Source organism: Pinus tabuliformis, chromosome 6 (genome assembly GCF_031772625.1).
Source record: "Pinus tabuliformis cultivar Carrire ecotype Pingquan chromosome 6, CPIR1, whole genome shotgun sequence".
Lineage (NCBI taxonomy): Eukaryota > Viridiplantae > Streptophyta > Pinopsida > Pinales > Pinaceae > Pinus > Pinus tabuliformis.
In genome coordinates this window covers 24,103,286-24,119,510 of record NC_142292.1, presented here as the reverse complement: position 1 = coordinate 24,119,510, position 16,225 = coordinate 24,103,286, and the positions used below count along the sequence as shown (strand labels likewise).

Here is a 16,225-nt window from a genome sequence, read left to right as displayed (position 1 = left end):
ATTAGAATGTCTTAGACTTCTAGGAAGGTCAGTTGTGTCCGCACTTTTGACTGATTCTGTGTGACAGGGTGTTCAAGAAGAAGACAAATGCAGAAGGAAAGGTGGAGAAATAAAAAGTTCAGTTGGTAGCAAAAGGTTATTCCCAAGTATCGGGAATTGATTTTGGTGATTTTTTTTCTCCTGTTGCCAAGGTAACGTCTATTAGATTACTTCTATCTATTGTTGGTGCTTTTGATTTTTAGGTAGAACAGATGGATGTGAAGACAACATTTCCACACGAGGATCTAGAAGAGGATATCTACATGAAGCAACCTGAAGGTTTTGTGATGAAGGGTAAGAAAGAACTGGTATGCAAGTTAAAGAAGTCTCTGTATGGGTTAAAACAATCACCAAGGATGTGGTATCAGAAATTTGATACATTTATATGGGGACTTGGCTTCACGAGAAGCAAATAAGATCACTGTGTTTATTTTAAATTAATTGGTGACCGTGTCATTTATCTGGTCTTGTATGTGGATGATATGATGTTTGTTGAAATGAAAAAGAAATTATCCAAGATTTGAAGACGCATTTGTCCTCCAAATTTGACATGAAAGATGTTGGTGTTGTAAACTATATTTTTGGCATGGAAATTAAAAGAGATCGGACAAAGAGGAAGCTCTAGTTAAACTAGAGGAAGTATGTCGAGACAATATTGCAGAGGTTTAATATGTAGGATATTAAACTGGTGAAGGTTCCTATTCTTGTAGGTGTAAAGTTATCTGCTAAATAGTGTCCCAAGACACAATAAAAGGAAGAGGAAATGTCCTGTGTTCCATATACAAGTGTAGTCGGTAGCCTGATGTATGTGATGGTCTGTACTAGACCAAACATTGCATATGCAGTGGGAGTATTGAGAAGTTTTATGTCAAAACCAGGGAAGGAGCACTGGACAACAGTGAAGCGAGTTTTCAGGTATTTGCGTGGCACTAGTGAATATGGTTTGTGCTACCAAGGAAGACCAAGATTGGATAGAGTGTTGGATATTCATGGCTTTATTGATGCAGACTGGGCTGGAGATCTGGATCAAAGAATATCTACAAGTGGGTATGTGTTTAACCTATTTGGAGGTGCAGCCAGTTGGATGAGTAAGAAAAAATCTGTAGTGGCACTATCAACTACAGAGGCAGAGTACGTGGCACCCACTCATGCAAAAAAGGAAGCAATTTGGTTGCAGACATTGTGTTCAACTATGGTTAGTACAGGGAACTATAAGGATAGACTATGATAACCAAAGTGCAATTTTCTTGGCAAAGAACCCTGCATATCATTAAAAAAAAGCACATTGATGTTCAGTATCACTTTGTGAGGGATATGATAGAAGACAAAAAGGTGTTGCTGGTAAAGGTGGACACTTTGAAGAATACTACAGATGCATTAACAAAATTTGTGAACTCTGAGAAGTTCTCTTGGTGTAGAGAAACAATGGGCATTGCAGGGCTAGATAATGACTAAGCTCTCTTGTGGCCTCCTGTGGAAATAAAACAACAAGTGGGAGAATATTAAGTTGTGTTATATTCTTTCCACGACTAGCCCACGTAGTTAACCAAGGGGTTAGAAGGGGGACGAAGCCCCCCCTTTGTTGCGTCGATTGCATAGTGGGGGGGGTCATAGGGGGTTTAAGGGGTGCAGGTAACCCCATAGAATGGGGTGATCTGCGCACACATCTAGCCAGGTGGGCACAGGCATGTGGAAAACAACCTACGTGGATGCACACGAACTCCACGCTGAAATGTATGATCAATAAGCATGTGTTGGGGGGACCAATGTGCAAATGGCTCTTAATGTTGGGAAGACATTATGTAGAAAGAACAATCATGTAGACGATTCTATGTGCATAAGTGTTCAACAAGGTATGCCAAGCGCTGAACAAAGTATGCAATGGGCAACGAAGTGATTGGAACTTGCATGTACCCGTAGTATTATGGGCTTATAGGACGACATGCAAGAAACTGATGGGACAAACACCTTTTAGGCTTGTCTATGGAGTGGAAGCTATAATTCCTATGGAATACATTGTGCCTAGTCTGCGCATAGTAGCGCTCACAAGTATGATGGATTGCAGAGCCCTAGAGGAGAGGCTCGCGTAGTGGGAGGAGCTCAAAGAAGAACGATTTTTGGCTAGATTTCACCAGCAGGTCCAAAAGTAGCACAAAAAGGCTTGGCACGATCGACATATTAATTTGCACTCCTTCAAGGTGAATGATTTAGTGTTGTTGTATGACACTAAGTTCGATAAATTCCCAGGAAATCTCAGAATTCATTGGATGGGACCATATGTTATTAATGAGATCACAAATGGTGGCGTGATGCAGTTGGTAAAGTTAAATGGAGAACTCTTTCCAGGAAAATTCAATGGCAATCGTTTGAAGGTGTACACAGGTGGCCCGGCCATCTGACTAGCCGACAAAAGTACAATCTTAGCACTCTAGGCAGCTAAAAGGAGGTGCAGGACTATAAACTACTCTAACTAGGAGCTGTGCAATGTCAGGTTTGTGCACAGTAGTGAAGTGTCACAAGGTCTACAACAGTGTGAGGGTAGCTGCACTACCGTGCGGGTCAGCTTGAAAGTGACCGTTACAGTCACTATTCACGATTTGATGCTTGATTTGAGACCAAATGGAGTGGGCGACAGGAATTTAAGGTGAACTTTATGGGCTAGATTCTTGAAAATCTGTCACCAATCAAGCATTTATGGACCAAATATGGGGGAAATGGTCGAATTCAAATTCAAAAGGTGCTATAAATTACAAAGGGGTGTCCATCAAACAACACTTAGCAATTTGAAGACTGAGCTGTTGCATGCACAGACATTCATGAACCTAGATCTGTTCGATCTTTTGAAGTTGAAGTCGTTGTTTGAGAAATTACCCGAGCCATTAAGAGAATTGTGGAATAGCACTATGGCAACACCTAAGGAAGCCATGGATACCGAAGTAATGACCATTGAGGAAGCTGCGCAAGCCATGATGGAAGTAGAAGTCCCAGAAAGTGGTAGGGTAGTCACAAAAATCTGTAAATCGTCGTGCACGCTGAGACCCAAGAAAGACAAGTAGGCTATGGTACTAGTGCACGTATCCCCTAGAAACCCGTTAAGGACTAAGCTTACCATGGAAGAAAAGAGGAAGGCTGTTAATTTGGAGGCCGATGAGAAGGAAGAATTTGAATAAATCCTGGTAGAGGAGGAGGAGAATGTATAAATGGAGGTTGACACCCGGGGTGCGAACCCTCTTACTAGGCTGCCCGCATATGTTCCTCCACGAAAGGGTAAAGCAAAGGTGCCCAAAGACATATATGAGAGAAAAATCTCTCTGCAAACTATGATGCTCCTGACAAGATTATGTTTGAAAAAGCACACTTGGGGTGAGTGCCTGTATTACAACTTGAAGAGTGGGATCTCACAGACCATGAGAAGTTCCCACATTTGGCAACCGTGCAGCTGAGTGGGCAGAGGACTAGTAGTCTGCAGTTGAGTGCGCGGACTCCTGCAGCTGAGTGCGTAGGGTGAGTCGAGTCTATAACAGTTGGAAGTATTTAATAAAGATAAGTTTCATATCTATTCTATGTATTTATTTCTTGTTTTATGCATTGAATATATTGGGTATAAACTGCACTTCTATTGTTTATATGATGCACGAATATATAGGATTGTATTGATTAAGTGAATACAAGACATACTATCTGTTTTTGCGAAGTTGACTAACATCTATAAGAAGATAAGTAAGATTTTCGGTGTATATTGGGGAAATAGTGCAGTTCGCTGCCATAATAGCGCGAAAGCATCTCAGCCCCTGGTTGGGGCTGCGCGAAAGGTGATTATAACAGGTCCCAAGGGTATTGAAGGGTAGAATAGTGCGTGAACTAACCAACACAAAGATAGGCACAGTTGGACTAAATCAACACCACAGACATCTCAGGGGTGCGGAAACTTGGTTGCAGCATCCCCCCATACTACTTCAGGTGAGACTTCGGTCTGTGCTCCACGGGCTGATACCGAAAGGGCCAGTAGTGTAGGGATTTGTTTGGTTAAATAACTTCGAACTTGGGTCAGGCCCCATCAAGCCAACAAAAGGAGAAGACTATTAATTTGGAGGCCGATGAAGAGGAAGAATTTAAAGGAATCCTGGTAGAGGAGGAGGAGGATGTAGAAATGGAGGTTGATACCTGGGGTGCAGACCCTCTTACCAAGCTGCCTGCATCTGTTCCTCCGCGGAAGGGTAAAGCAAAGGTGCCCAAAGACACAGATGAGAGAAAAATCTCTCTGCAGACTTCGCTGCTCCTTGACGACATTACTTTTGACGAAGCACACTTGGGGCGAGTGCCCGTATTAAAATTTAAAGACTCGGATCTTGTGGACCAAGTTCCCACATTTGGCAATCGTGCAGCTGATGTGCCAGAATAAGAAGCGTCGAATGGAGTCATAGAGTTGGAGCCGCGTAAGTGGCTGAGAGGTGTAGGAAAGGAAGGATTGTTAAACTTGCTCTGGGTGCCGCATTACCATCATGCCCCAGTGACTATTTTTTTCATTAGGCAGCTACTCTGCTTGGTGCATGATGGATGCTTGTGGCTAGAGGAGCCCGTCCCCATCACAGACCACTTGATTGATAGAATCACCGAGCTCCCTTGCAAAGGGGAGGACCCAACGAACATCTCGGAAGGTAAAAGTGATGATTTGGCCATCACGGAGGCCATGAAGAAGAAGTTCAAGCTAGAGAAGAAGAATAGAGGGTACATGATTTCCAGCATCAATAACCCTGTGGTCAAAGTCCCGACGCATATATTGGCAGGGAAGGTTATGCGGAAGTTTCGTGCAAATGAGGTGCCAGTGTCGGTGGTTACACTTGCAGTGCAATCCGCATAAGGGGTCCAGTTCAACTGGGCAAACTACTTATGCAGAGAGTTCCTTGAGAACTGTCGCGAGGCATAGGAGCAAGGAAGGAATTTTCATTATGCGTGGTTTTTGTTGTCCATAGTGTTGGTGGCATGGGAATTGCCTGAAGATAGCCAGTTTGCCATGATTGCACAGGACCTTCCGAAGGTATCAAAGTACACTTCGTTGTGAGCAACTAGAGATGTGCAGAGGATAAGGGACAGTAAGATATTCTGGGTGTTCATGGAGATGAACATCAGAATGGGGATTAATCGCAAGGCGTAGTTATCGCCAAGGTCTGCAATAGTCTACAAAGCTTCACGGAGTTCAAGGCAGATTTCCATCATGTTTACATCAGGGCGTGGAAGGACCCCTGTCTGCCGGATAAGTCGTTCTTGTGGACAAGACCGACCTCCCTAGTATCTAATGATATCTAGCGACAAGCAAACCAAACAAATTCTATCTTTCTCTAAATATGCAATTTATAGATAAAGGCAAACAAGTGTTTTAGGCCTACCTTGGGTCCAATGCAAGTTTGTGGAAGCCACGCTCCGTTGATCCAAATGAGCTCCCTTGTAAAGAATTTGCAAACACAAACAAGCACACACATTAAATAGCACCTGAAAAATCAATATAATAAAGCATATTTATCATGATGATCAAGGAATTCATGAAACAAATCACATAAGACAATTTGTTGAGAAAAATGAATCTGATTGTATTAACTTTAATCAAAGAAGAACTTTACAACCTTGGTGCCTTGATGTTGTACAAGCTCCTCCCAGAGTCCAGCAAGAATCTCTTCTACTTTGACAAGTTTCACTCTCTTCCCAATGAAGCCAAAAGGTATGTAATCTATCCTCTCAAGCTTAACTAGGAAGTCTCAATTCCAACAGAATTTACCCTAAAAAATGTTCAACTTCTAACCTCCGTAGAAACCAGCCCAATGCCTTAATTTATAATGTAATGGAGGGAAGTTACTAGGTCCACCTTCAAAGGGATAAAGCCCTCCTTCAAAAGGATAAACTCCTCTCATCAAGGGATTAGCTCCTTTAGTTTTGGGATGCATGAACCACCTAGGAGTGAACCATCCATGTCAAGATTCCTTCTAGAATCATCCAGAATTAACCCAAAGTGAGTTTTTAAGAATAAACTTGCACCTTTTTTACTTTCACAGGGGTCCGCACCCACTCCTTTAGAGACAAAGCGGGTAGGTCCGCAGATAACATGAACAAGGGGTGCGGAACCGCAGGTAACAGTAAGAGAAAGTGCGGAATCAGAGCTTTATTGATTTTCAAAGTCTTTCTCTCATTTTTAAAGCTTGGCATGAAGAGCTGAGGTTTGAGACTTGCTAAGGAGGACAATATGAATGATGATAGACCCATACTAACTGCAAATAGTCATGGTGACAATATTTTGTGTAACAGATTGCCCCCTAAAGTGCGAAGTCTGTAGTAGATGAGGATTTCATTTATCTAAGAAGAGTGAAGTACTTTATCATTTTGAGGATCATCTTGTGGAGAGCCCAGTTGGAACCTGGATGTATACTTTAGTTGAACATGTTGCAAGTGCAAGTTGAATAACAGTCTATGAATTTCAGCTGAGCGCTCATTAATTTCTGCGTAATTCTTGGTGGAGTGAGGTGGTAAAGACGTGTGCTGGCCCATGCAAACTATTGTGCTATCATGAACTGCAGTGGTTAACTATTTGTTCTCTGCCTGTAATCACTTACCATTAGTTGCACTGGAGTTTAGAATATCCACACTATCTGTTTTTTTTAAATTTCACGTGCATGACTGATCCATGCATGCTGCGTGATTTTCTCGTGAGTGCTAGAGAACTGGATGTCAAGTTAACCTTCCTATATTCGTGGCTTAATTTCACCATTCCATTCGTTCATGCATTTCTTGAATTAGATTCATGCAATAGAGGAATAGGTTTTAGTCACGTACCTGAAGTCAAATGGCTGCTGTGAAGCTTTTTGCTGCTGCATGCTCATATTCTGCTGCTGCATGCTTGGATCCTTTGGTTGCATGAGGGCATGGCTGATGATTTTTGGTTGTTTTTTCTTGTGCAGGTGTCCTCTGGCCAGATCTAAGCTCCAGGCAATTGTTTCCACGTTCAAATCTGCACGTTCAGGCTGCTGCTGCTGCATTGTCACAGAACCAGAACTTGTTTTCGCCATTGCTCCCAAACGGTAAACCGGATTGATCTAAAACTTGCTGAGCATGTTCCTATCATCATTATGCATCTCCCATAGCAAAATCGTGATCAATGGATGCACGGATTTCGAGAAAAAATGGAAAATGGTTGAAGATTTCAGCGATCGATTTCTCGGAAACTATGCATCGGAATCGGCTGAAACTGCTTGGGTATCCTACTATCACCCATATGCATATCCCCATGACACAGGTTTTGAAACAGATGCATGGATATGGATAAAATGAAAAAATGGCTGATGGTGATGGAGGCTGATTTCTTGGAAACCGTGCACCGAAATTGGCTGAAACGGCTCAGGCATGTTGCCATCTCCCTTGTACAATTCCCCATTAAACGGTTTTTCAAATGGATGCATGGTTTTCAAGTTATGGCAAAAACAAATTTTGTTCTAGGTATTTTTGCTTCAAGGCATTTTACATTTTTGTTGCATGGTATGAAAAATGAATTTGGGCTGTGATGCAGGTATGGAGATGATGGAGGAGGAGTTGGAAGATTGCATGAGGACTTCTGAACCCTTGAGGAAGCTACCATGTTCGCCAAACCACTTTTTGAAATCCATGTCTAGTTTCCCATAATTTCTACAGGAAGTTCCTGTAGAAGCACAATGAGAAGCACAATGAGGTGGAAAAAATGATGGAGAAAGGCAAGGCATGGACACACAAGCGCTTGTAGGGCTAATCAACAGATTCCCACCATCAGATTCCATTTTAGACTTGAATTTGGTTCGTCCAAAGGTTCTACAGGATGTTTCTTGTAGAAATACAGAGCTTCCTGTAGAAGGCACAAGAAAAATTCCTTTAACCTTGATTTGAGTGCTCCTCCTGTCATGAAATGTCCTTCTTGCAACTTGCAATTAGCCAATGGAATTAGTTTTATTTTTATTTTTCTTTTTCTCTTTTGTTTTTTTTTTGAAAAACAACTAGGGCGCCTCATGGAGGTTTTCACCCTAATTGCCTGCCTTGGGCGCCTCCAAGGGAGGTTTTCACCCAAAGATCTTATTGCCTTTTTATTTTCTCTTCTTTCCAACCCATTGACCACCTCATGGAGGTTTTCAATCAATGAGCCAATCTAAGGCGCCTTCGAGGAGGTTTTCACCTTAGATTTTTATTTTCTTCTTATTTTCATTTTTTCTCTCTTTTTTTTTCCTTTTTTTTCTACCCTACCCTACTTGAAAAACAAAATCATTTTCAAGTATAAGAATACTTCCAATGGAGCCATGTGCACATCAAGATTAGAGACAAGATGATGTGAAGGCTCGGAATGCATGCTTTGACAACTATCCAAATTTCAGAGGCAAAATGGTCTGACTTTGAAAGTACAAAACATAGCTAAGGAGGAGAGTACTGCTGCAACTTAGTGACTGTCTGGAACCATGTCTCAATATAGCTTTGATATCCTTGGTCCTTTTTCTGATCTCGATCATTCTTCATGTCACCTTCTAACATGACTTTCTCGTCTTCCTCTTTTTGCTGATCTTTCTCTTGACTACATGGAGGGTTTGATGGTAACCATGAGGAGGCTTTATCGATCTCTGATTCTGATCTCTTCTCTTCATCAAGTGCAGCCCATGGTTCTTTGATCTCCTCTTTTGAATCTTCTTTTACTGGATGTGATCCTTCAATGCTTTCAAGATGATCTCTTTTTTGCAATGCTTTTCCTGAGCTATGGTGAAGATCATTGAGCTCAAGAGGAGTCATTTGGATATGTTGTGCCTCAGCTTTGCAATTGGGTTGAGCTGCTCCATTGTATGGTTTTGGAGATGGTGGTACGGGTAGTTGAGTGGAGGTGTGTAATTGAGATGGATTTGGATGGGGTTGTGGTTGAGCAGGAATTTGGGGTTGCCTTGGTGGAGTAGGAGGTGATGGTTGTGGATGAGCAGGTGGTGGAGGGAAAGAAGCGGGAGGAGTGTTGTATTGGGGCCTCCACCCCTGATGAGGTGCATTCCACTGAGGCTATGGCTGAGCATAAGAGTGAAATGAATGAGCAACCGGTTGGGCATAATATGGATCTATGAAGGAACAAGGAGGAGGTGTGAATCAGGAAAGATGAGCAGGGGGACCCCAAGAAGGCATGAAAGTGGCTTGATAGGGGTCATAATAGGTCTCGGATGTCCCTTGCAGTTCCTGCTGGTAAGATCTAGGTCCATGCGGCCTCCTTTGGTTCATATAATGGAGTGGTTCAGTGGCTCCTTTGGCTCTCTGATATGCAACTTTAAGTCCAGGCAAGGAAGGGCACTGATTTGTAGGATGGTATTCTTCACAGATGAAACACACTTCTAGGGAGTGCATTGGACATTCGTTCCTAGGATGCTTTCTAGTGCACCTAGGACAAAAGATGACCAAAGCGCTCTTGGCTCCCTCTTGCTTCCTTTGGATCTGTAAGGTATCCAGTTGCATGGCAAGAAACTGCCTCATATCACTCTTGAAATCTTCGATTTGAGTTGCAAACTCATTCTTGGACAAGGTATTGCTCCCAACATTTCTACTTGTAGCCATTTGCTCCAGAGGAATGGTTTCTTCTTCTTCTTCCCTAGAGGTTCTTTAAATATGCCTTGATGTCCACCCAGGGGTTCCTTAATCACAACCATCGAAGAAGAGAGAATGTTGGCTGTGTGAAGCAGTGGGGGTGTTGTGCAATCATTTTTCTAACTTATCTCTACTCCTACAAGGCATAAAATGAAATCTTTTTGGTTGATTTTTGCTTTTTCTTTTCTACTTCTACCTGCAAAAATGAGATAGATTGAATTGCAACTAGCTATCTTGCTAAAATGAAAATGCGGAATTGAAATGAAAGTAGGAAAGGACTAATCTATTTTGCTCAAATGAAAATGCAGGAATGAAATGCTAGTCTACGCTTGCGGAATTGAAATGCTAATCTACGCTTGCAGAAATGAAATTGCAGAATTGAAATGCTAATCTATGAAAGCGGGAAATGCTAATCTACTTTTGCATAAACGAAATTGCATAATGGAAATGAAATAAACTACTTAGCAGAAGATTGTAGTGGAAAATAGAAGAAAAGCGGCAATCACCAATACTCTGACGCTTTCCCGGCAACGGCGCCAAAAGATGGTGGGCCCCAGTATTGCAACAATAATGCTGCAACTCCTGGAACTCCCTTCTTTAATTTTATCAACCCGGTAGTTCGTAACAAACTTTGAAGCGACGGTGCTGTATGCACAAGTACTAGCTCTTGCCGCAGCTGTCACTTGGTCAGCTAGCACAAGTCCGCTAGGAGCTTAAGCCAACTTCTATGAGCTCTTAGAAGAAGCTTTTTAATTGATGGATGAAAGCTAACTCGAAGGAAGTTAATATAATTGCAAAAAGAAAATGAAGGCCAAAAAGGAACGCAAACCCTAGCAAACCCTAATTCTACCAGCTAGTCCTACTGACGCATAGGAGAGCATGCAAACTACTGGAAGAGATGCCATTACTTCTAGGAAGGTAAAATTCATGTGTCTAAGTTATCACTATCTGAAGAAAACATCTTTTTGTATTTTTGATTAAGTTATTAGAATTATCATGCATGTGCTTTTAACTAGCTTTTCACTGTGCAGAGGTGGATCAAGGAGGAGAAGCGCTTGGGAAAGGTTGGGAAGGTTCAAAGAGGGTCTAAAGGGTCCCTAACACCCTTCCAGAGAGTCTCACAAAGTTTGGCTGCCAAGAAACCATGTTTATGAGCTTCTACAGGAAGTCTGCAGGGGTTCTACAGGATGTTCTATTTTGACTCAAAAAAAATCAAACTGAAATAACAAAACAAAATAGCAGATTAGGTTATTCTCAAATGCAGCAAAGATCTACTACCCTAATATGGCTAACACAAGAATGGAGGTGTACTATGAAATGGCGATCTTGTAGCAAATGGATTGCCCAAAGTCCAGCAAAGTCAAGAGCTACTGAGCCTCCTAAGAGAGATTTAGCAGCTGGTGCAAAGCTGGATTCATCTTTATTGATCAAGAAATGAAGAGTTACATCAAAACTGTCCACAAGGAGAACTTGAAAATGAGCTGATAGCAAAAATAATCTATTGCCTAAAAATCGAACTACAGAATGACTACAACAAGACTATGAAATGACTAACTACCAGCTACAAAATGACTAACCACTAGCTCCTATCTACTGGCTAACTAGCTAACCCAAATGAGGCCCTAAGCCTTCTTATTTATACAATTTGAGGACCCAACAGTCCTCCTAAAATTTAGGGACTCGGTTGCCCAAGACTTGTAGTTAACAACAGTCGTACTTGACTTGCTTGGCTGCCCTTGTGTTGATTGATTCGGTGGCCCTTGAACTCCGAGCTGATGGTGGAGAATTCGAGGTAAGGGCCCATAAATGAAGGGGACACCTTCCTACATATCCTCTCCCTTGTCTTCCCACGAATTTGGCTGCCAAGTGCTCATTAAGACCTTCAATTTTGTCTCCAAATTGACCAAAAAGGCTACACAAAGCACCCATTAGACTTGTTGGCATAATGACTAACCAAATTCATTCTATTAGCATAAATATAATCAAAAACATGCAATAAACTAATGAGAATGGTGGATTAAGTCGAATTATGAGCCCAAATAATTGCCCATTTTTGGGGCTCATCAACTACCAACCTTCTTGACTTGTTCTTTTTTACCATAGAAATAAAATATTAAAGAAACTCAATTAATTTCTTAATTTCTTAAAGTTGGATAGACTATATTGGCCTTAGTGGACATTAATCATCATCATCATCATCATCATAAAAAAGTTAAATATAAATTAAAAAAAAAAAATCAATATAATTTTTTTATTAAATAATTCGAATAAATTCATTGTCTATTTTAGAGAAGGCTTCTAGAATTAAAATCTGATCATAAATAATTGGTAAGTGGATGGCAAGGATTTAAGCTCTATGGAATATTCTAGATTATTCTTAGTATTAATCATAAATCAAAGATTAAGATTATAAATGGACGGTGTCTAATGAGGCGATAATTTTTCACAGGTGATAATTTTTCATAGGAATCAAATGTTTTTTATTTTGCAAAATCTTGATTTAGAATTGTTCTAATCCCGAATTTGAAGGTTGAAATAGATTTAGCACCCTCAAAAATTGCCAAGACCCCTAAAATTCTATAGTTTGACAGTTGTAACCTCAATTTCCAAAAAGTTCAACCATTTTTTCTAGAAACAAAAAAATTATATTTTTAGGGTGAAATTGTCACCTAGTTAGACTACTATTTATAAATGTTTAATGAATATGTATAATATAACACGAGTTATGATTTTTTGGGCATGTTGTAATAGTAAGCCATGGTATTGACTTATAGTATCTTAACAAAGCTCATATATATATATATATATATATATATATATATATATATATATATATATCTTTTAACAATAATAATAATATTAGTATTGTTATTATTATTATAAAATATTGTTAGTTAAGTTTTACATTTTTGTTTTTCAAATTTTGGTAATGTGAGATATATTATGAGATAAGTTGTTTAATAACTTTTGGGGTACTTCGATTGTAAAGAGTTCACCTGCCAAACTTGTGATTTCAATTAATCGTGAGTGGATTCTAAACAAATTAGATTAGAAAATGGAGTTGTCTTTAATGAGACTTTTTGAAGTTTCGCGGAATCTAGCCTAAAAATTTGAGGTGAAATTTTGATTTTTGTTATTTAAACTGGTTTTTTTAATGCATATATCGTTTCAACAACCTGAAAACCCCTAGGGCACTTCGATTCTGCAGATTTTACCCATCAAACTTGTGATTTCAATGAATTCATTTTAGACAAATTAAATAGGAAAAATATATCGGGAAAAGACAACTCGTTAGAAAATAAACAATAAAAATTTCCAAAAAGTAACTTTTAAAGACTAGTTTTGATGTCAATTAGAATTTATTAGCTATTTAATTTATGTCACTATGAATTTCCAAAATGTTCAACCATTTTTTTTCTAGAAACCAAAAATTTATATCAATTACAATTTTTTTTCAAATTTTGGTAATGTGAGATATATCATGAAATAGGTATTTTGATAACTTCTGGGGCACTTCGATTGTAAAGAGTTCACATTCCAAACTTGTGATTTCAATGAATCCCGAGTGGATTCTAGACAAATTAGATTACAAAATGGAGTTGTATTTAATGAGACTTTTGGGGCACTTCGATTGTAAAGAGTTCACATTCCAAACTTGTGATTTCAATGAATCCCGAGTGGATTCTAGACAAATTAGATTACAAAATGGAGTTGTATTTAATGAGACTTTTTGAAGGATTTTTTGGCGGGAATCCGACCTAAAAATTTGAGGTGAAATCTTGGTTTTTGTTATTTAAACTAGTTTTTTGATTACATATATGCATTCAACACCCAGAAAAACTCCTAGGGCACTTCAATTGTGCAGTTTTTACCCATCAAGCTTGTAATTTCAATGAATTGTTGCTAATTTTAGACAAATTAGAAAAATAAATCAGGAAAAGACAAATCGTTAAAAAATAAACCAGAAAACTTTCAAAAAAGTAACATCTAAAGACTACTCGTTTTGATGCCTATTAGAATTTATTAGCTATTTAATTTATGTCACTATTGTTAATTATGATTTATTGTTAATTATGATTTTTTGATCTTTATTATGATTTTCTTAACCTATGGTTTTAGTAGGGGATAATATGAGTATGGTTTTAGTAGGTGATAATATTAACTCATAGTATGTTAATATAGTTCATCCATTATATATTATTAAATAATTATTTTAATGTCAATTGAAATTTAATAATATTTAATTTATAAGATTATATTAATATTTTTTTCTGTTTTTGTTATATTTTTTTTAAATATACAATATTAATAAATAATAATTTTATAATAAAATTCATTCATAAAATAAAAATCTTCACAATAAAATAACCAGATTAACCCAAAACACTCTTCCAAAAAAACCAAAACATCACTTATTAAAAGGGAGTTGTCTATAATGCTACTTTTTGGAGATTCTGGTGACGGAATCCGGCGGAAGAAATTGAGGTTAAATCTTGATTTGTTGCAGTTAAAATAGTTTTTTAACTGCATATTTGGATTCAGCACCCTCAAAAACCCCTGGGACGTTTTCATTGTGCAGAAACTAACTATCAAACTTGCGATTCCAATAAATTCCTGCGAAAAAACTTTCAAAAAATCACTTTATAGACAGCTCCTATTAAAACTACCAATTTGTCGAAAACCAATTCAGAGACAATGTATCTGCATTAAACCACAGGTCAAATCTATGTGAGCCGGAGGAAGCGTGCGTGTAATTTAATTAGAGGTACAGTAAAATAAGAAATGGAACGTACGGAGACAGCCTGGCTGAAGCGCCTTCTCTACACAGTAACCGGTGACCGCTGTCTTTGAAAGATGGCTATGAACACCCACGCTCGTACGTTTTTACCATTTATACTCCAAAATCCAATAACTAAATTGCCAGATTGACTCTGTCATGCGCACAAAACGATGGGGTTCCAACTGGTATGTATAATTGCTCTCTTTTCTTTTCACTTCCTTCTTGGGAGCCTTTGTTATTTCATTGTCTATATAATGGCTGTCTTCTCCCTTACATTGCAGAACGCAGCGGACGTCCCAAGTTTGATTGCAACAAAAAGCAACATGGGGGCTTTCAGGGTATACTCGTTTTTATTTTGCTGTGTTTTATTGGGGTGGGTGTGTACTGTAGTTGAGGGATGGAGGCCATGGCCAAGAGATTCGGGTTTCAAATTTGGGAGCTTCAAAGGCTGGTCGCAGATTGTTGACCTCAACTATCACATGGGTCCTGTGCTAACTAACAACATCACCCTGCACACAATCTGGTATGGTAATTGGAGTATCGACGAAAAGGTCATTATCAAGAGCTTCTTGATGTCCATTTCTGATGTTGACAGTCAGAGCCCATCTGTGAGCAATTGGTGGAAAACGGTTGCGCTGTACACGGACCAAACTGGGGCCAATGTGAGCACAAATATTGTTCTCGGCTCAGAGCGGGACGATCTTTATTCTCTTGGAAAATCCCTCACGCGCCTCACGGTACAGAATGCCATTAAAAATGCAGTCACGGCCCTGCAGAATCCACTTCCCATAGATGCCAAAAATGGTGTTTATCTTCTCCTTACTTGGAAGGATGTGACGGTCCAGGATTTCTGTAAAGCCGCCTGTGTTTTTCATTACTTCACGTTCCCTTCTATTGTGGGCAATATATTACCCTATGCCTGGGTTGGAAATTCCGAGCAGCAATGCCCCGGGACTTGCGCATATCCATTCGCTGTTCCTTCTTACATGAATGGAACCCAGCCTCTCAAGGCGCCCAATGGAAATGTGGGAATAGATGGGATGATCAGTGTGATTGGTCATGAATTAGCAGAGATGGCTTCCAATACTCTTATTAATGCCTGGTATGCCGGTAATGACCCCACCGCCCCAACCGAGATTGCAGATCAGTGTGAAGGAATCTATGGCACTGGTGGAGGTGGAGGTTACACAGGGCAAGTCATGAATGATGCCGAGGGAGCTTCTTTTAACTTGAATGGTGGCCAGAGAAAGTTCTTGGTCCAGTGGCTCTGGAATCCTACTCTGAATGCCTGTTATGGGCCTAATGCTGTCGTCCAACAGTGAACGACAATGGCGGCCTTGCAAATTTAACTTTCCTGGTTTTCCTCGTTTAATCATTCTCCACATGAATACGGCTCTACCATATATTTTTGTCTGGATCGGAGATGGAGCCTTCATTTTGAACTCTGTAAATTTTGTTTTTTCCATAAACTCCTTAGGGTAATAAAGCTATGCAATATCGATTTTGTCTTTCAAATATTTTCGCTGATTCAAACCAGAAAGTACAATGTCATTTTAAAATTAAGTCAATACATTTGCTTCGTAGGTTTTTTAAAATTGCTTTAAAATTTTAAATATGTGGGATCTTCTCAGAGAGTTTGATATGAGTGTTCGTAAAATAGTATGGATTTGCTTTTAAGAGTTTAAAAGTTGGGAGCTTTTATTGTTTATTTTTTTTTTTACAGGAAAATGGTTTACTATATTAATTAGATGAAGAAGTGATTTGTTTTATAGATTATTTTCAATTTTATCT

At 39.4% G+C, this 16,225-nt stretch overlaps 1 pseudogene; it reads left to right on the top strand.

Annotated features, from left to right (window-relative positions):
• Positions 1-14,688: 14,688 nt before the first annotated feature.
• On the top strand, positions 14,689-15,757 carry LOC149257037 (protein EXORDIUM-like 3 pseudogene; annotated as a pseudogene).
• The last annotated feature ends 468 nt before the right edge of the window (positions 15,758-16,225 follow it).